Source organism: Dipteris shenzhenensis, chromosome 18, assembly GCF_047967505.1.
Source record: "Dipteris shenzhenensis isolate YYH24624 ecotype China chromosome 18, Dip_SZ_1.0, whole genome shotgun sequence".
NCBI lineage: Eukaryota > Viridiplantae > Streptophyta > Polypodiopsida > Gleicheniales > Dipteridaceae > Dipteris > Dipteris shenzhenensis.
In genome coordinates, this window is record NC_141613.1 from 21,250,234 (window position 1) to 21,272,223 (window position 21,990).

Consider the following 21,990-nt stretch of genomic DNA (forward strand, 5'->3'; position numbering starts at 1 on the left):
GAGAATAGTGTCGTGTTTGTGTAGAAGAATGCATCAAAGCAGCACATCCATTAAGTGCCTCTACAATAGAGCTGACCAACTAGTACTTTGCATCCATAGCTCTGCAATGCCAACCTATTGCATTGATCCTTAGTCAGGTACTTTGGCATTGTTCTTGAAGTCATAAAAGATAGTAATGCATCACCATGGAGTTTCTAAATATACCTCCTCCACGTTGCTTTCCACAGTGTTTTCCATGAAGATCATGCTGAGCTCCACATCCAAAAACTCATCTTCAATGCCGGTTGTGGGCTTTTCACACTCTAATTGAGAAAAATAATGGGCAACCACACATTGTGATCTCGGCTTGTGTACCACTTCAAAATCATGCAGAAGTAGAATCCATCATGCCAGTCAACGAATAAGATCCTATTGCTTGACCAAATAGAGCTATGTAGAGTGGCCCACATGGAACATGAAACAACTGCCCTTTGTTTTGATAGGACTGATCTTCAATACATTTTCTCTCTTAAATGGAGTAGAATCTTCTATGCCCTTTATTCAAACGTCCCATGCTCATTCTTGTAGTTATTTCTCCAAGTTCCTCTATAAATCAAGCAAGGGATCACATCTCATGAAATCAACAAGCCAAAATTCATGTATACTTTCATGTTTGAACCCATGTCTTGACAAGTTCAACCCATACCTAGTTTCACTATCCTTGCCACTTGGATATCCACCATGGAACCTTCTAGGAACATGTCAAACTCCTTTAGTATTTCTTAATCTCACATCATGTTAATGTTTACAAGAGACTCATGACATCCAAAGGAGGAGTAGAGATATTACCATCATAGGAACCTACCCAGACCTTACTCGCCTCAATCCATTCTTTATTAAACAATCCATTCGACCCTCACTACAAAAGATAGGGAGTAATAGCATCATTTTGGGTCTCAAAAGCCTCCAAACCCACTTTAACTAAGTCTTAGAATGAATCTAATAGTTATAAAATGTCACTTTTAGCATCACATTAAAATGACGCATAGATTCATGACATGTTGTATCATTTTTTGTTACTACTTCATTGATACAATAAATTTTTCTTAATGGTTTGAACATAAATTCTCTTTGGGTTCCCCCGACATGACATCACTTCAACTAACACATAGTGTCACTTCTTATTAAGGTTTGAGTGACATGTTGTGTAACTTTTAGAATCATGTGGTATGATGCATAGGGTCATGTGAAGTACATATTGATATAAAGAAATTAATATAAGACACCTAATTTGTAGCCTTTTAATTTCCATCTCTCTCTCTCTCTCTCTTTGTCTCTGTCTCTGTCTCTCTCTCTCTCTCTCTCCCTCAATGCACCTCAATGTGCTTCATTCTAGCATGATAGACTGGGTTATTTGCCAAGGGTATATTGCTCATGTTGTCATAATAAATGACAACTGGTCCATCTGTAGACTGATGCATATCATAAAGTAGGCTACGCAACCAAGCTACCTCACATGCAGCCATTGCTACACCCTTGTACTAAGCCTTTGTGCTTGACAAGGCAACTGTAGGATGTTTCTTGCTGCTCCAAGTGACTACAGCACTCCGAAAAGAGAACACATATCCACTGGTAGATCGTCTATCAGAAATACTACTAGCCCAATCAGCATCAGTGTATCCATGCAACTGTATCTGAACCCGTCTTATAAAATAGTCCATACAACAATGTGGACTTTACATACCTCAGTATGCGTCAAGCCGCATCCAAATGCGGTTGCCTTGGAGCCTGCATAAACTGACTTACCAACCCAACATCATAGCTCAAATCTAGCCTGGTAATAGTCATATAAATCAAACTTTTTACTATGCATTTGTACATAGTAGGGTCTTCCAGAAGCTCACCTGCATCTGCACTCAACTTCACATTCTGCTCCAAAGGAACTGAAATAGGCTTACAGCCTATCATCCCATATTTGGGCAGCATGTCCAATCCATACTGCCTCTGCAAGAGCCATATCATACTTGTGGATCTAATCACCTCAATGCCCAAGAGGTAATGTAGCTCTCCCAAATCCTTGATCTCAAACTTCTGCTTCAGTGGCATTTTCACATGAAGGATATCTTCATCACTATCACCTGTGATGATCAAATCATCAACATAAATGACAAGCAACATAATGCCTTTCTTTGTTTTTCTCACATAAAGTCAGAAATTTGCCTTGGAAATCTGAAAGCCAATAGTGACAAGATATTGTCCTATCTTGTCAGACTCATGCTCTGGGTTCTTGCTTCAAGCCATAAAAGGCTTTCTTCAACTTGCAAACAAACTCAAGATGAACAGCATGAACATAACCTGGTGGCTACTCCATATAGACCTCTTCTTGCAAATCACCATGCAAGAAAGCATTCTTTACATCCATTTGATGTAAAGACCATCCCTTTGATGTAGCCATAGCAATGATTGCTCTTACGGTTACCATCCTTGCAACCGGACTGAATGTTTCTTCATAATCAATGCCATATGTCTGTGCATACCCCTTGACAACTAATCTTGCCTTATATCTATTCACAGAACCATCTGCATTGTGCTTCACCTTATAAACCCACTTGTAGCCAATTGCATTCTTGTCTTTAGGCAAAGGCACCAATTCCCATGTAGCATTTACTTCCAAGGCATCCATTTCTTCATCCATGGCTTTCTCCCATTTTTCTTTTCCCATGGCTTGCTCAAACGAAGTGGGTTTTGGTTCTTGTATCACTTTGACCATTTAGGCATAGTGAATGGCTGTAAATCCATCATATTTCAGCCTATCCATAGGATACATAACTCTAGTAGACTTGCGCAAAATAGGCTCACTCTAGGTGGTCTCAAAACATCCCTTGTCTTCCTTACTGGGTGTTTAACCATGGACATATCAGACAATCTTTAGCTCATGACAGTTGAGCATACATGTTGGATAGATTCCTATACATTGTTGGTTTTATGGGCCTTTTCTTCAGTAGAGCAAAGTATCATACCTGCAACTTTGGGCCCAGAATTTTATCCCCTAGATTTCACTCTATCCACACCGACTATATTCCACACCCAAAAGAAGTATCTACTAGCACAAATATTTAAAATCCACTGCCTACTTTTGGACCTCTCACTAGGGCACAAGGGACAAAGCACCTCTTTTCTATTTCTTCTTCAAACTCTTCAATGGCCTACTGCCAATTATTTGGGTGTACATGCTTGGGATTTGGATTTTTTCAATGTACATTCGATTGACAATGTTTCAAAACTTTTCCCTTGCAATGTTTCATCACTTGCTACAAAACCACTAGGAGGTAGAGGGTACTCCTTCTAAAGAATTTCTAGGATGTAATCTTTCTTGTGGGTCGGCTTCTTTGACTAGGGATCCATGATATATCAACCAAATACTATACCCATTATTTTCCTCATCTAAGACATGGCCTCATCATATAGCTCATTCATGTGTCCAAGCTCTTGTAATGCATCCACGTCATATTTTAATAGTTTGCTTGATGGATGCCATAACTATGTGGATGGGGTTGCATCACCAAATGGTGTTTGAGTGGCTCTTATATTTAATGGCATGGCTTGTGTATGGTGGTAGGAATACTAGGTGGTATGGAGGAGGCCGTTGAGATAATGTCATACCTGTGGACTCTACTACATTGTCTGCACCACTTTCACAACATGACCTTGATCTACAATGACAATGTCAGCCCCCATGAGCTATAGATGACATCTGACTCTAAGTTGGTGACTCTTAGCCACCACGATAGAGTATATATACCTGATCCAGGCTCATGCTAGCTACAAATGCATTTAGCTAGGCTGCACTCATCTGAGCCATTAATACAAGGATCTATGGCTCTTTTTTAATCCTCAGGACCTACAAATAGATGTAGCTATTACATTGATGGGACACAAATAAACAAGCAAACCTATATTGAATTAACACAATTAAGTACATAACAAGCTCAAAATTAATTAACATGAAAAGTACAAGATGGGAAAACAGAGGAAATGCAAAATTTAGGAAAGAGAGGGAATGCATACCATAGAATGCAGAATGCAAAAAGAGATGGAATGCAGAATTCAAAAAGGAGATGGAATGTAGAAGGTAGAAAATAGATGGAATACAAAATGTGGAATAGAGAGGGAATGCAGAGTGTAGAATGAGGAAAGAGATGGGGGATGCAAAATGCAGAATGCAAAGAATGGAATGCAGAGTGTGGAATGCAAAAAAGAGAGTGGAATGCAGAATGAAAAATGCGAAACATGAGAAATGCGGACTGCGGAATGTAGAATGCAAAAAAGAAATGGAATGTAGAATGCAAAATGTAGAAACGTGAGGGAATGAAGAATGAAAAACACAAAATAGAGAGGGAATGGGTAATGCAAAATGCAAAAAAGAAATGATATCCAAAATGTGAAATCAAAAGAGGAAAAGAGAAGGTAAGGAGAAGAAAAGAGAGGGAAGGAGAAGAAAAGACAAGGAAAGGAGAAGAAATGAGAAGGAAAGGAGAAGAAAACAGGGAAATAAATGGGAGGGAGATGAAAAGAGAGTGAAAAGAAGGGAAGGAGAAGAAAATGGACTTCTTCATTCGCCAAAGTTCTTCAAGGTGCACCTTGCTTCCTCTCCACTAAACTTCTTCAAGATCTTTCATGGTGGTAAGTGCATCCTTTTTTGTTTCCTAAGCATTAGAATTTGTTGTCTATTCCTTTGTTAAGCCTTAAACATGTTCTCCTCAAGTCTCTAGCATGCATGAAAGAAAAAATCAAATCTCTTAGAAATATGATGCTCCCTCTTGCAAGAGTGACAAGAAGAATTATGCTTTCTTTGTTGTTTCTCTTTCACTTTGCTTTCTACTTTGCCTTGAATTCTTGTTTCTCACTAGTACTTATAATGAAAAGCGATTTGTTTTTTATTTGTAAGCATCCACAGGGTACCCTAATCTGTCTCCTTTCTTGACAATATCTAGGTAATGAACTCTTCTCTTCCTACCTTTCTTTATCCATGTTATGTTTATTAACTTGCAACAGTAGGAGAGACCATGAATCTAGCAGAAATGGTTCAAGTCATCTTGAATGGACTAGGAGAGGATGCGAGAATCTAGTCCAGAGTATTGCCATCCAATAGCAAATTTCGACACTGGAAGAACTTCAGTTAGTTTTACTTGGTGAAAAACTCATAACACAAGCCATTCACACACACAAAGGTCATTTCATTGATCAAGCATTTATAGCTTCAGATACAAGCAAAGGCAGAGGAAGATCATTCCCGTGAAGTGATCATCATCAGCAACAAAATTAGCATCAATGTCAGAATTAGCATTAGCATCATCCCTCGAGGGGTTCACCTCATAATATTTTAGTGTACCATGTGCATTCAAAAGGAGGGATATATTAATTTAACCTTTTGGAAAATTTTAATAGGTTTAAAACAACAAGAGGGGTTTTTTATTTCAACTTTAGAAAAAATTCACTTAGTTAATAAGTAAAGAGGGGTTTTTTATTGGGGGAAAATTTTAGTTGAGGGGTTTTTTAAATACCCCTTGAATGCACATGATACATACGGTTTCTAACCCATCCTTAGCAACATTAGCATCAGCAAAGAGGAAATCATTCCAATCGAGGAATATTTCTAGGATGAGTGAATGCATCCACCAATGTGTCAAACATTTAGTGCAACTACTATCATAAATTTGGACACTATGAGAGAGATTGCTGCAAGAAGCAATATGACCAAGGTGCTCAATCCAGCAGTAATTGAGAGAATTTCCAAGGAATAGAAAATCATTGTTGTGGACATTCTAGTCTTAGTCTTTATGAAATTGAACTTGAGAATATGTTCCTTGCAAGCGAGGAAATGCAGAAGACTGATACAATGTATCTTGACACAGATTGCAATTCAAAAGAGGACTTTAGTTATCAAGTTAGCCAAGCAGATCAAGATCCTTGGTACATCGACAGCGGTGCATCATCTCATATGATAAAGTATCAGGAATGGTTCACAAAGATGAAACCATTAGAAGGTTAGAAGAATGCCATCTACACAGTAGATAATACACCAAATCCAGTTCAAGGGAAAGGCATTGTCCTTATCAACAATTTCACTAGTACGAAAGGATTGGTGAAAGATTTACTCTATGTTTCGAAGCTCAGCAAGAACCTTTTGTAAGTAGGTCAAATGACGGAACACAACTATTGAGTCATCTTCGATGGAGATGAATGCACTATTACCTAGATGAGGAAGTCTACATGCAATAGCCAGCAAGTTATGTTGAACCAAGAAAGGAGAATCAAGCTTGCCATCTCAAGAAAAGTCCAATGTAGATCATAGTCTCTACTAAGAGTTCAAGGGGAAGACATTACTATTGCACTTTTGTACATAGATAATCTGATTGTGATCGAAAGCAAGGATAGCTTCATTAAAAAGCTAAAACAAGACTTATCTGCAGAGTTTGACATGAAAGATCTTATAGTTATGCACTATTGTCTTGGAATTGAGTTCTGGAGAGATATGTTGATAGTCTCATGAAGAAGTTTCATATGGTAGATTGCAAGATTGCAGCTACTCCCATGGAATAGAGTTTTAAGATTACAAAAGATTTAGAAAAGCCTACAGTCAATGACAGGTACTATACGCAACCCATGGTATCTCTTATATATCTAACTATCACACGGCCAGATATTTGTTATGCAGTAAGTTCACTAGCATAGTTTATGGCAAATCCAAGACAGTCTCACTGGAATGTAGCCAAAGGTGTCTTGAGATACATCTGAGGTACAAGACAGTTTGGGATAGAATACAGAGGAAGTCATCCAAGGTTGCATGGATAGTGTGATAGTGACTATGTCAGAGATCAGGAGACTAGGAGATCGACACAAGGATATACATTTTTCCTTGGTCAAGGTGCTATATCATGGTTTTCCAACAAACAACCAATTGTTTCTTTGTCTTTAACTGAAGCAAAATATAGAGAACTCACTACAAGTGCATGTGAGGCTATATGAAGACTATTGTCAGAAATAGATTACTTTGATGAATCAAAGCCAACAACAATAGATTATGATAATCAAAAGTGGCTCAAGCATTGGCCAAGAATCTAGTATATCACTCCAGGACAAAGCACATTGATGTCAGAGTGCACTTCATCAGAGAAAGAGTGTTACTTGGTGAGATCACACTATAGCATTGTAATAGCAAAGAGAAGAGTGTTACTTGGTGAGATCACACTATAGCATTGTCATAGCAAAGAGAATGTTGCAGACATCTTTACCAAACTACTCCATAAAGAGCTTTTCAAGAAACACGGACAAGCTCTTGGTTTGACTCAGAGGAAGGACATTCCCATGAAAGGAGTATAATGGAATGTAATGCTCAGTCCTTCTGTGATTCCCCAGAATCATCATCTTGAGGGAAGGCCTACTTCATGATGTTGATCTTGAGGGAAGGTGTTGAGAGATCAGCTCAACATCATGTGATTACATGTGCATAAGACTAACACATATAGAGTGCTATAAAGGAAAGGGTTAGATTCCCTAACCCTAAATGGGTTTGTATATAATCTACATTTACAACTAAATCCAGTAAACAGTTAGTCATTTCTAGTGTGCTCTCTAGCTGTGCCCTCTCTCCTCATCTCTACCCTTCTCCTCTCCCTTCTTCATATTTTGTTAACACACACACACACACACACACAGGTCTCTTATTGGCTTACACTAATGGTGGCTACACAAGTTGCCCTAGTTTTTCCTTTCTCCCCCCGCAATGTTGACACACCCACACCCACACACACACACACACACACACACACATTTTCACTTATACTTATTTTATATGTTTTATTTCCTCCCCCCCATCCCTTTTTATTCACTAATAGTTATTTTTCCCCCCTTCTTTAATGTGTACCCCTTTTTTTTACAACACTCTTGTAATTCTCCTAAAGCCCCCCTTGAGCTGCCCTTTCTTTTTACTTTACCCTTCAATTAAAGAACAATACTTTCATGGATTGTGGAGAATGCCATTCCCCATGTGGAATGTGGTCTTGTGTTGAATGGCACTGGTGTTATTCCCTATTTGAGTTTGGCACAAATTACCAAAAAAATTAGGGACAGTTTAATGAAATTACCAAATTAATTTAGGAAAATTTTTATCAAATTAGCAAAACAATTTAGGGAAAGTTTATTCATATTACCAAAAACATTTAGAAAAATGATTTTAAGGATTGTGGATAATGGGAGTGGTGCCATTCCCCATGTGGGTTTTTTAGAGAATGGAACCAGTGTTATTCTTTGCAATCCCACAAGGATATGGGCACTAGTGCCATTCTCCATGTGGACTTGTGGAGAATGGCACTGGTGGCATTCCCCATGTGAGTCTGGCGAATTCCCAAAAGGTTTAGGGAAAGTTTAATCAAATTACCAAATTAATTTAAGGGAAATCAAATTATCAAATTACCAAAAAAATAGGGGAACCTTTATTAAATTACCCAAAAATTTTAGAAAAATAATTTCATGGATTGTGCAGAATGGCTTTGCTGCCATTGGGTTTATGGAGAATGGCACCGCCATTCTCCACAATTTCACAAGGAGAGTGGCACTGGTGAAGAATGGCATTGATGCCATTCCGTAAGTCTCGCATATTATCAAAAAAATTTAGAAAATTAATTTCATGGAAATTTTGTCTAGACCCATTCCCTAGTGTCATTCTCCACAAACTGACATGGAGAATTGCACTGCCAATACTCCATGTGGGATTGTGGATATTGGCACCTCTTCCATTCCCCATGGGAGTCTTGAAAATTGCCAAAAAGTTTAAGGAAAGCTTAATGAAATTACCAAATTAATCTATGGGAAGCTTAATCAAATTATCAAATTACAAAAAAATAGGGAAAGCTTTATTAAATTACCTAAAATTTTCAGAAAAATAATTTCATGGATTGTGGAGAATGGTTTTGGTGCCATTGCATTTATGGAGAATGGCACAGGTGCCATTCTACACAAGTCCACAAGGAGATCGGCATTGGTGCCATTCTGCGTGCAGGCTTGCAGAGAATGGCACTAATGCCATTCCCCATGTGAGTCTGGCATATTATCGAAAAAAATTTGAAAAATAATTTCATGGAAATTTTGTCTAAACCCATTCCCCAGTGTCATTCTCCACAAAATGACATGGAGAATCGCACTACCAATAGTCCATGTGGGATTGTGGAGATTGGCACCAGTTCCATTCCCCATGTGAGTCTAGAAGATTACCAAAAAATTTAGGGAAAGTTTAATCAAATTTCCAAATTAATTTAGGGGAAGTTTTATCAAATTATCAAATTACCATAAAATTAGGGCAACCTTTATTAAATTACCCAAAAATTTCAGAAAAATAATTCTATGGATTGTGGAGAATGGCTTTGATGCCATTGGGTTTATGGAGAATGGTTCCAGTGCCATTCTACACAATTCCACAAGGAGATTCGCACTGGTGCCATTCTATGTGTGGGCTTGTGGGGAATGGGACTGGTGCCATTCCCCATATGAGTTTGGCATATTATCAAAAAAATTAGAAAAGTAATTTGATGGAAATTTTGTCTAGACCCATTTCCCAGTGTCTTTCTCCACAAACTAACATGGAAAATTGCACTGCCAATTCTCCATGTGGGATTATGGACAATGGCACTAGTGCCAATCTCCACATGGATTTATGGAGAATTAGCACTAGTGCCATTCTCCACAAACCCACATGGATAATGGGATTGGTGTGAATCTCCACATTAATTTTGCAATTTGTGGGGACATATGTGGCTCCATGTGAATCTCACCAGCACCATTATGCATGTGGATTTGTGGAGAATGGCACCAGTGCAAATCTCCATGTGGGTTTATGGAGAATGGCAATGGTGCCATTCTTCTTGTGGGTTTATGGATAATGGCATCCATAGTAAAGCCAGACTCACATGGAGAATGGAACCAATGCCATTCTTCATAGGAAAGCTAGACTCACATGGAGATTGGCACCAATGCCATTCTCCATAGGAAATCTAAACTCACATGGAGATTGGCACTAGTGCCATTCTTCACAATTCATTAGGAAAAAAGGGAGCTCATTTGGGGGCCCTGTAAGAAATTCTCTACTTCCTCTTTTATCTCTCTTCTAAAATGTGGAAAAAGCAATAAAATACAGATATCTGTCAGTTCAGGACCATAGGTGTGTCAGTCCAGGGAGGAATAAAAAAGTCCTTTCAAATAATTGAGAAGACGCTGCATTAAACTCTCCATATAGATTCTCTCTTCATATATATTCTGCATCTCTTTTGATGGCGGCCTCTCATAAGGAACCCATCACGCTATCACTAATCCATTTTTTTTCAAATATTTGAATGGTTACCGCGAAAGATTGGATGAGTTTTATAAAAAGCAGACAAGATGAAGAACCAACCCTCATGAAATGGTTGCGTGCAACCATGCGATTGAAGAAGAACCTCAAAAGAAGAGACTACACCATTTGCACATTGATTTAGAAGAAAAATATGTGCCGCTACAAAAAAGAGGATAGGTTCCACTTGTGAATGCTGAGCAAAGGGAAAACATGAGAAGAGTAGGCTCCCAACATATTGACTTATGGTGCGACATACACATTTACCCAAATTTTCCATTGAGAAATTCGAGCCCTCCATTTTCTAATCTGACAACACTATTGAAGTTTGTGGGTGATGGGAACAATGGAATGTGTGGATACATTTCAAACCAACATTCAACTGTGAATGTACAAGCCATTTTTCACATCCTTTCCAAGGGATCAGAATGCAAAGTTGGTGGATGTGCATCCACATTAAACAAGAACCTGGAGAAGGTTTGACTATATAGCCAAATGATGATGATGACCAAAGCTTCTTTAATTGTTAGGATTTTAACAAGGTATAACTGTCCATAATGGCTAGACAACACGAGTCTGATCTCACTCAGTAAAATCCTAATGAGTGTAATTCCATCTCAAGTTTATGCCACAAGGTTAAAACTCTGTCAAATCTGTTTCCAAAGGGTAGAGATGCAAAGTTTTTGCATTGTGGCAAAAAATTTGGTGGATGTGCACACACATACAACAAGAACCTGATGGAGGTTTCAACCATGTGGCCTAACCTTCATGATAGGACCAAAGCTTCTTAAATAATGTAGCCAAAATTTTCTCCATCTAGCTTTGATAGGACCAAAATCAAGATGAGTGTAATACTGTCAAAAGTTTATGCCACAAGGCCAAAACTTTATCACATCCCTTTTCAAGGTTTCTACCTTTTTGTAAAAACCTTGGTGGACCTTGTCAAAGTCCTGACAATTAAATAAGCTTTGGTCATCATCATGATTTGGCTATATGGTCAAACCTTCTCTAGGTTCTTGTTTAATGTGGATGCACATCCACCAACTTTGCATTCTAATCCCTTGGAAAGGATGTGACAAAGTCTTGGCATTGTGGCAAAGTGAAGTACATTTGACATTCAGATTTTGTGGCTTTGGGGATCATACATATTTGGACACAAGGTCAAACCTCTTCCATTTTATGAGGATAAAATTTAGGATGCTCCATAATCAATATTGTGGACATTTAGACTTGTCAAAATCTTGACAGCTTAAGAAGTTTTGGCCATCATAAAAATTTTGCCACAGGGTCAAATCTTCTTTAGGATTCTGCTTTAGGTGGTTGCACATCTACCAAGGTGTTTGCCAGAAGGAAAAAACCTTGGATGTGACAAAGTTTTGGCCATCATAAAGATTTAGCCACCTGGTCAATTCTTCTTTAGGATTCTACTTTAGGGGGATGCACTATAACTATCCATAATGGCTAGACAACACGAGGTGGCTAAACCTTGATCATTGAATAAAATCCTGATGAGTATACTTCCATCTGAATTTTATGCCATAAGGTTAAAACTTTGTCATATCTTGTTTCCAAAGGATAGGAATGCAAAGTTTCTACCTTGTGACAAAAACTTTGGTGGATGTGCACACACATACAACAAGGACCTGATGGAGGTTTTGATCATTTGGCCTAATCTTCATGATAGGACCAAAGCTTCTTGAAGTGTGTGGATTTTGACAAGGTCTAAATGTCCACAATGGCCACACAAGAGAGCAGCCTTTCTTTGATAGGAAGAAAATCCTAATGAGAGTACTTCCTTAAAAGTTTATGCCACAAGGGCAAAACTTTGTCAAATCCTATCTCCAAAGAATGGGGATAACACACTATTCAAAATTTTTGGACTTTCTCTCTTGGTTTGGACTTTTTTTTGGAGCATATCCTCTCCACTCAACTTCACTTAGTGAGCTAAAAAATTGGGTTTTTTTGAGCACTAAATGGGTCACTTATATACAAATATGGCCTTATTAAGCTAAAAAGTTAAGCTCTAATTTTAAAAAAAATGGCTCAGTGAAGCTATAATTCCCAAACTCGTGCATGGTGCCCCCATCCAATAACTATAATAATAATAATAGTAGTCTCCTAACTCAAGTTCAATTTTAACACTATGAAGTGAAAATATGACACCATATGAAAAGAGTTTGTTGAATTCAACATATAAGTGGTGTATAGATACACCATTTTTTTGAAAAAAAAGAGTTTGTTGAATTCAATATATAAGTGGTGTATAGATACACCCTTTTTTAAAAAAACAAACCATACAATAAATTATCTTATTGGTGGTGTATAGATACACCATTTGTATGGAAAAAAGCATACAAAACATTATCTTATGCATCTGAATCTCGTTCAAAGTCATCAGATTCATGTAATGTATTTGAGCTTGATGGGTCAAGTCTTGCCAAATGATGTTTAATATGAACACGACTTGGATCAGGGATTGTGATACATTTTTCAACATTGTTTCCATGCTTCTTTTTAAAACTTCGTGTCCTCGATTTCCAGCAATGAATAATGCTACTGACTTCCACCTCTGTTAATCCCTCATTATTTGGAACCCATTCACGTTTCTTTTGCAAGCATCCCTCATAGAGTTGTTTTATTGTATATCTTCTTGGGAGATTTTTCAATGGCTTTGGTTCATACCATAAAGCTGTAAATGTTATAGGAGTTCCCTTGTCATCCCTTTCTATCTTAGCAACCTTTGCAACCCAAATTGGGCCACCTTGGTCATCCAACTCTGAACCTAGATCAGATGCCCAAACTGCAACAAATAGACCCTCTTCAATCTCATTAGATGGTATAAACTCTGGTAAGGGTTTGTCTCCCTTCCTGCCACAATATTTTCGAGGTAAAAGGCATTCCTCTGCTTCCTCCATATCTACTAACATATTTATATCGAAAGGAAAACTTGGTGCCTAGCTTGTTCCGGCCAAAAGGATTCAGAGTATTCAATGCTCATTAAGTTTTCTTATCTTTCTAAAGATTGGATAAGTGCTTCAGTTGATTTAATTGTCTCCAAATTCTTAGTTGATTGCTCAGGATATTTCTGCATCATACTTTGAAGATGTTTAATGAAGGCTTTCAAGCCTTTCATTTCATCTATGTCAAGTGATTTGTTTTTTGCAAGAACAAATCTAGTTTCCTCCAATGGAATTATTTGTTGTAATAAAGCATATGACTCACTCCATAAATGATCTCCATCTACTGAGTAGTGCTTTCATTGCATCACTGGAATATTGTTATGCAAGTGAAACCGAAAGTAGTGTGGATTTGTGTGTCATATTAGGGCATCATCTCCTGTTTGTAAATGTGGCTCTATGAATGCTCTCCAATCTACCATCCTCTCTAAGATAGCCACTTCTGATTCTTCCTTGCAAGAACCTCCAATTTTTTTTCCAATTCGAAATAGCATATCCTCCATTGTCAAAACATCCATTGCCTTCAACTCACCAGAGATAACACTGAACTAATACTCCACACAAGTGTGTTTTTAGTCCACGTTTGCCCTCCAATGCTGGTGGGATATGTCTATATCGTGGCAAAGTGGTTGTATTCTGGTCCATGCCATCAATGGTGATGCACATGGACTTATCGACATGTGAAGTAGCTTCCTCTCTCCAAGAAGCATACAACTTTCGAGCATCCTGCACATGACGTAAATGGATTGATCGCCATTTAATATATCTTCCTCGCTGTTGCTCACATTTACTATGTTCAATGGCATCTTTTAATTCATCACATGTCTTACATTTTGACATCCTTTGCTTTGATGGTGTCTTGACATGGCAAAAATCTCTATGCCAAATTTTGTACAAGGTTGATCATGAAATCATGCTCTCGTCTCTGTCTTGTAAAGTTTTATTGACAGTTTCTAGGACGACCTTCTTTGTCATTCCCAAAGGAAGATGTTGTTGGCATTCGACACGTCCATCTAGCATTGTTTGTTGAAGATGAGGCTACAGTAATGCATGGTCTTTGAGAACTTGCTTTAATGTTGCGGTTGCATTTATAGTGCTTCCATGGCATTTAAGCTTGTAGGTATTTCCACGAATTGTATGAATAACTTTTTCTTTCACCTCTGCCCAATCTAGGTTTACACTGTCTTGTGCTCAAATCTTGATTAGTGCCTCGATGAAGAAAGCATGAAAACTTTTGAAGAAGATAGTTATGTCTATTATGTTAGAATCCAAGAGCATGTGCCTAGCGTGCCCCCCGCCAAGACCGCTAGCACCTCACGGAAGTGCACAACCTTCATGGCCACTACGGAGGCTCTGGCATGTGTGTATGGCAGGTCCCCACCCCTGCCATAAGGCACCCTTGCCTAGCCAGCCCTCCAACCTCCACAAAACGCAAGCTTGGGGGAATTGAAGATAGGAGGGGTAACTTGGACTATTTATGTCCCTTCATCTTCCACACACCTTTGTATGTGGGATAATTCAACCCTTTCTCCTTCTTCTTATCCCCTTTGTCCATGAGAGATTTGCACCTCCAACACCCCCCTCCAATCGATCATGGAGAGAGGTGGCCGGGGATCAGACCCGGGCTCTGATACCATGTTAGAATCCAAGAGCATGTGCCTAGCGTGCCCCCCGCCAAGACCGCTAGCACCTCATGGAAGTGCACAACCTTCATGGCCACTACGGAGGCTCTGGCATGTGTGTATGGCAGGTCCCCACCCTTGCCATAAGGCACCCTTGCCTAGCCAGCCCTCCAACCTCCACAAAAGGCAAGCTTGGGGGAATTGAAGATAGGAGGGGTAACTTGGACTATTTATGTCCCTTCATCTTCCACACACCTTTGTATGTGGGATAATTCAACCCTTTCTCCTTCTTCTTATCCCCTTTGTCCATGAGAGATTTGCACCTCCAACATATTAGGCGCTGTCTTACTCCAAATACTAAGGCGTATGGCTGCACAATCATCTTTCCCAACTTTTCTAATGCAAAGTCTCTTGCAACAAACTCGCATAAGCATCCTTTCCATATTCTCCTCGGATAGCATCACATGTCTCTTTGGTTCTGGAATTGATGCCATGATTCTTCGCCTCTTCACACTCACATACTTTCTATTTGTAAATAGTGTCTTGCGTTTTCTAGTTGTAAGACCATCAAACCTCGAATCCATTTCCCTTGAATCTTCATCTTTATAATCAAATGCTGTGTGGGCTTGAGAATTATTTGATACCTTATAATACCTTGGAAATGACAATCTGGTTGACATGTTCATTGATGTCAATTTGTTGCCAATGCCTCTTGAATTTTGTGGTTGAACTCTTTCTCCTTTGTAACTCAAGATTCTCCCATCTATATTCTCTGGCATGCTAGCAACAATATTACAAACAACATGAAAAGTCTCAGATTCTCTGCCCCTTTTGCCTTGTATTCGAGTGGTAACATCATGATCATTGTCACTAATATCATCAATTCCTGTTATTGCATCACTTATCCCATCTATCTTTGCATGTATTTTTCTTTGTGGTCCCATCTTATTATTCTCAACACAAGACAAGTATTTTATATCAATAAGCATGTTTGAGTCACTTGCAGCACAAGACAAGTCTTCTATACCAGTGAGCCTGTTCGAGTCACTTGCAACACAAGACAAGTCTTCTATACCGGTGAGCCTGTTCGAGTCACTTGCAACACATGACAAGTCTTCTATACTAGTGAGCCTGTTCGAGTCACTTGCAACACAAGACAAGTCTTATATACCAAGGAGTATATTTGAGTCACTTGCAACACAAGAAACCTTTTCTACATCAACATCTGTTACTATAATGTCCTCAATACCTATGAGCATGCCACTATGATACTCTTGATTACTACTATAGCTTCTTATCAATTTGGATCCCATTTGTGTTATAGTCTTTTTCTTCTGATAATATTCCGTTGTGTCTTCCATGACATTAAAGGAAACTGTCTTGGGCAAACTTGATTTCAAGAAAGCTAACCCCCATTTACAAGTACTATGAACTTGTAGTTGAGACGTAGTATTATGGACATCTAATTGTGAAGTACTATCCATTGCATTTTGAATGACACCTGCACTAGTCAACTTAATTATCTCCACTATACAGAGAAAACTCTGAGCATAGCCCTTGAAGTTGCCAATTGCTAAATCTTCTCCGGAGCAAGATAACATCTCTACTTTTTCCCCCTGAAAATAAGTTTTCTTGATATCTTGAAAGTATGTCTTTGGAACAATTTCGTCTTGGTCCCAGAGTGTTCTGTGTGCTTGCATATCAAATATGTCACATTGTAAGATATCTCCCAATGTTTCAAAGTCTCCATGTGGATATTTTAAATGTACTTCAGGATTTACAACGTTGGTGATTATCACTACACATCTTCTCTCACCACAACGTTGGAAATGACACAGATTCATAGGATCAAGACTATGAATTCGTCCAAAAGCCACAACTTCATTCTTCTTATATAGCACCACATCCATACCCTCTGTTAGGGTGAATACCTGTTTTATGTATAAAATAGATTAGCAACTCAAAATGAACATAATAAATAATCATTGAGCTTATTATTACTTAATAACTTCTATATCAAAACTAGCAGAGAAGGCATTAAACCTAAACCCTACATCTTAAACTTTAAATAATTAATACCAAAACATCTTAACCACTGTAAGTCCTAAACTTTAAACATTTAATTCCTAAACCCTAAATCCTAAACTCCTAAATAATAAATCCTAAACCTTAAACCCTAAACTCTAAATCCTAAACCCTAAATCTTAAATCCTAAACCCTAAATCTTAAATCTTAAACCCTAAACCTTAACCCTAAAATACAACCAAAATTTAATGAATTTTTTAAATTTGTGCAATAGGTTGGATATATCCCCCAACCTATTGCTTGAGCAACAGGTTGGATATATCAAGCAATAGGTTGGGGGATATATCCAACTTGTTACACAAATCAAGAATTTTTCTTATTTGTGCAACAATTTGATATACAATTGGGGAATATATCCAACCTACAACTGAAAAATTTTCTTGATTTGTGCAAGGTTGAGCAACAGGTTGGAGGCCTGTTCTTGGATATATCCCCCAAGCAACAGGTTGGAGGCCTGTTGTTGGATATATCTCCCAACCTGTTGCTTGAGCAACAGGTTGGGGGGTATATCCAATCTGTTGCACAAATCAAGAAAATTCTCGATTTGTGCAACAGGTTGGATATACCCCCCAACCTGGAGGCTTGTTGTTGGATATATCCCCCAAGCAATAGGTTGGAGGCCTGTTGTTGGATATATCTCCCAACCTGTTGCTTGAGCAACAGGTTGGGGGGTATATCCAATCTGTTGAACAAATCAAGAAAATTCTCGATTTGTGCAATAGGGTGGATATACCCCCAACCTATTGCTCAAGCAAATATCCCCCAATCTGTTGCTTGAGCAACAGGTTGGGGGTATATCCAACCTATTGCACAAATCGAGAATTTTCTTGATTTGTGCAATAGATTGGATATACCCCCCAACCTGTTGCTTGATTGCACAAATCAAGAAAATTCTCGATTTGTGCAACATGTTGGATATACCCCCCAACCTATTATCCAATCTGTTGCACAAATCGAGAAAATTCTCGATTTGTGCAACATGTTGGATATACCCCCCAACCTGTTGCTTGAGCAACAAGTTGGGGAGTATATCCAATTTGTTGCACAAATCAAGCAACAGGTTGGGGGGTATATCCAATTTGTTGCACAAATCGAGAATTTTCTCGATTTGTGCAACAGGTTGGATATACCCCCCAACCTATTGCTCAAGCAACAGGTTGGGGGTATATCCAACCTATTTTACAAATCAAGAAAATTCCTTGATATTTACAATAGGTTGAGTGCACCATTAACCTATTCGACTTGCAATAGTTTGGAGGATATATCAAACCTATTGCACAAATTGAAAAAAATCATAAAATTTTGATTGTATTTTAGGGTTACAGTTTAGGGTTTAGTATTTAGGGTTAAGGATTTAGGGCTTAGGATTTAAGATTTAGTGTTTAGGGTTTCATGTATATGATTATGTTTTTAGGGTTTAGGGTTTAGGATTTAGGGTTTAGGGTTTAGGGTTCAAAATCTAGGGTTTAGGGTTTAAAATCTAGGGTTTAGGGTTTAGCATTTAGGGTTTATGATTATTGTTTTAGGGTTTAGGATTTAGGTTTAAGGGTTTAGTATATAAGATCATGAGCTTAGAGTATAGAATCTAGGGTTTAGAATTGAAAATTAGGTTTTAGAATTTAAGTTATAGGGGTTAGGGTTTAAGGTTTAGGGATTATAACTATTATATAAGTTTAAGAGCTTAGATTGTATAACCTAAGATTTAGGGAACTTTAGGATTTAAGATTTAGGGTGTAAGATTTAAGATATATAGACTATATAAAATATGCATTCTAAAGTATTTAGTTTAGATATATATAGACTATATGTTATATGCTTTCCAAAGTGTTTTGTTTATAGGTACGATACATTGCAAAGGCTTTACTTTAAGTAAGTATAAGTCTACCTAGTCAAAGTATCCTACTGATTAGGGACAAGCACATAGGCTAAAAGCACACCGATTCATATTTTTTTACATTCATGCTGCATGGTGTATCAGAAGGTACGATCCTTTGCAAAGGCTTTACTTTAAGTAGTTACAAGCCTATCTAGTCAAAGTATCCTACTGATTAGGGACAAGTACATAGGCTAAAAGCACACCGATTCATATTTTCTTACATTGATGCTGCATGGTGTATGAGAAGAAATGAAAAAGTATGTGATAAGAAATATTTGAAGAAATATGTATTCCATATCATGGATACCATGGATATCTGGTGGTTGCTAAAGTAAAAAAATGATATGGATGCAATGATACTGTAGTCTTCTAGATTCTATGGTTTTAAATACCTACCTTACAAATACATTATCTAATTTTGCATTCTTCGACTAACTAACAAGTATTATACACATGGAATCATGGATATCTGATGGTTGCTAAAGTAAAAAATGATATGGATGCAATGATACTGTAGTCTTCTAGATTCTATGGTTTTAAATACCTACCTTACAAATACATTATCTAATTTTTCATTCTTCGACTAAGTAACAAGTATTATACACATGGAATAAAAGCATACATGCTAAAAGTAAGTGTGTAAATTTTAATATTTTCTTTTTTTTTAATTAATTTAATTTTTTTATTGACTACTTTTTAAAATTGAAAGATTATTAGTATATAATATACATAATTTTAAATGTTATTAATGTATAATATTAATTATTTATATATTTATTTAAATTTATATAACAATTAATTTATATTTATATTAGTTTTTAAGTTAATAATGTATAGAATAGCAATATATTCACTAATTCTTCAGTGTTTTAAGAGTAAGTATTATATAAAGCACATATGCTAGAAGACCTCCCTTTCAAGTTATATTTTTTTAATTAATATATTTATATATTTATTTATATAATAATTATATAATATTTATATTAATTTATAAATTAATAATATATATTTTTAGCAAAATTATATTTTAACATTAGTTAATAAAAATTTATTATATTATGGAGTAAAAATATTATAAATGGATTTCTTATATTAATAAAGTGTAGTGAGAAGAGTTTTTTGGAAAGATTTATGATTAAATTTTGTTTTGAAGTTGTTACATATGCAATAGGTAGGGACATTTGAGTGGTTTTGAGGTTGATAGAGAAATTTGTAATAAAGTGTCGTGAGAAGAGTTTTTTCGAGAGATTTATGATTAATTTTTGTTTTGAAGTTGTTGCGTACGCAATAGGTAAGGAGGTTTGAGTGGTTTTGAGGTTGAGAGAGAAATGTATAATAGATTGTTTTTTTTTAAAGGAGTTTTTTAGAGAGATTTATGATTAAATTTTGTTTTGAAGTTATTGCGTACGCAATAGGTAGGGAGGTTTGAGTGGCTTTGAGGTTGAGAGAGAAATTTATAATAGATTGTTTTTTTTTGTTGATGAGTTTTTTTGAGAGATTTATGATTAAATTTTGTTTTGAAGTTGTTGCGTACGCAATAGGTAGGGTTTGAGTGGTTTTGAGGTTGAGAGAGAAATTTGTAATAGATTGTTTTTTTTTTAAAGGAGTATTTTGGAGAGATTTATGATTAAATTTTGTTTTGAAGTTGTTGCATACACAATAGGTAGGGAGGGGTTGTGAGAGTTTGAGGTAAAGAGGAAAATTTGTGGGAAAAAAGATTTAATGTAAAAATGGTTTTTTAAGTTGTTGCGTACACACAAGTTTTTGAGAAAAGGATCGGATTTGAAAAAAAAATCAAATTTATAAAAACTTGATTCTTAGAAGTTCTTGCGTACGCAATAGGTTAGAAATGAACTCACCTCTTGCAACATTTTGAAAATTTTTGAGAATCCTACAACAGGTTAATGAGAGGAGAGAAGCGTGGAGTGTAAACGAATGATCTTTGAATGAAAGAGAGAATGAAGAATGTTCTACTTATAGTGAACCTAAAAGAACTAAAAAACCCTTAAAAACTGAAAAAAGCTGACTTGACCGAAAAGCTATCCATTTTCTATAAAACTCTACTTCTCCTCATTCTGTTTCACAACTCTCTTATTCTCTCTCACAACTTTCCTGGAGCTCCACCACCTCTCCACTCAGGTACTCCCTCCCTCTCTCTTCTCCAGCTTCCTCTCTCCCCTCCCTTGCCCTCCCCTCCCCCTCCCTTCCCCTCTCCTCCCGCTTCTCCCCTTCCTTCCCTTACCCCTTCCCCTCTCCTCCCTACCTTTCCTTCTTCCCCTCCTCTCCCTCCCCACGGGCCCTTCCCCCTCCCTTCCTCTCCCTCCGCCTCCCCGCAGGCCCCTCCCTCCCGCCATTCATCCCTTCCCCCTCTACCGTCCCTCCCTTCCCCCCCTCCCCCTTGCCCCCCCTCCCTCGCCCCACCCCCTTTTCCTCCCCCGTCCCGCCTCGCTGCCTTTCCCTCCCCCTTGCCCCACCCCCTTCCCTCCGCCCGGCCCACCCCCTTCCCCCTCCCTTGCCCCCCCTGCCCGCCCTGCTGCCTTTCCCTCCCCCTTGCCCCGCCCCCTTCCCTCCGCCCGCCCCGCCCCCTTCCCCGTGCCCGCCCCCTCCCCCCCCCTCCCCGTCGAGCCGACGGGGAGGGGGGGGGAAGGGGCAGGGGAAGGGGGCGGGCGCGGGGGAGGGGGGCTCGACGGGGAGGGGGGGAAGGGGGAAGGGAAGGGGGCAGGCACGGGGAGGGGAAGGGGGCAGGGCGGGCGGGGAAGGGGGCGGGGCGGGCGCGGGGGAGGGGGGCTCGACGGGGAGGGGGGCGGAAGGGGGAGGAGAAGGGGGCGGGAAGGGGGAGGGGAAGGGGGCGGGGCGGGCAGGGGGGCAAGGGGGAGGGGAAGGGGGTGGGGGAGGAGGAAAAGGGGGGCAAGGGGAGGGGGAGGGGGCGAGGGTGGGGAGGGGGAGGGGGGGCATCGCCCCCCTCACCTGTTGCGCATGCAACAGGTGAGCCCCCTCCCCCTCCCCGCCCCTGCCCCCTCCCCCTCCCCCTTGCACCCCGCACGCCCCATCCCCTTGCCCGCCGCCCGCCCTGCCCCTTCCCCTCCC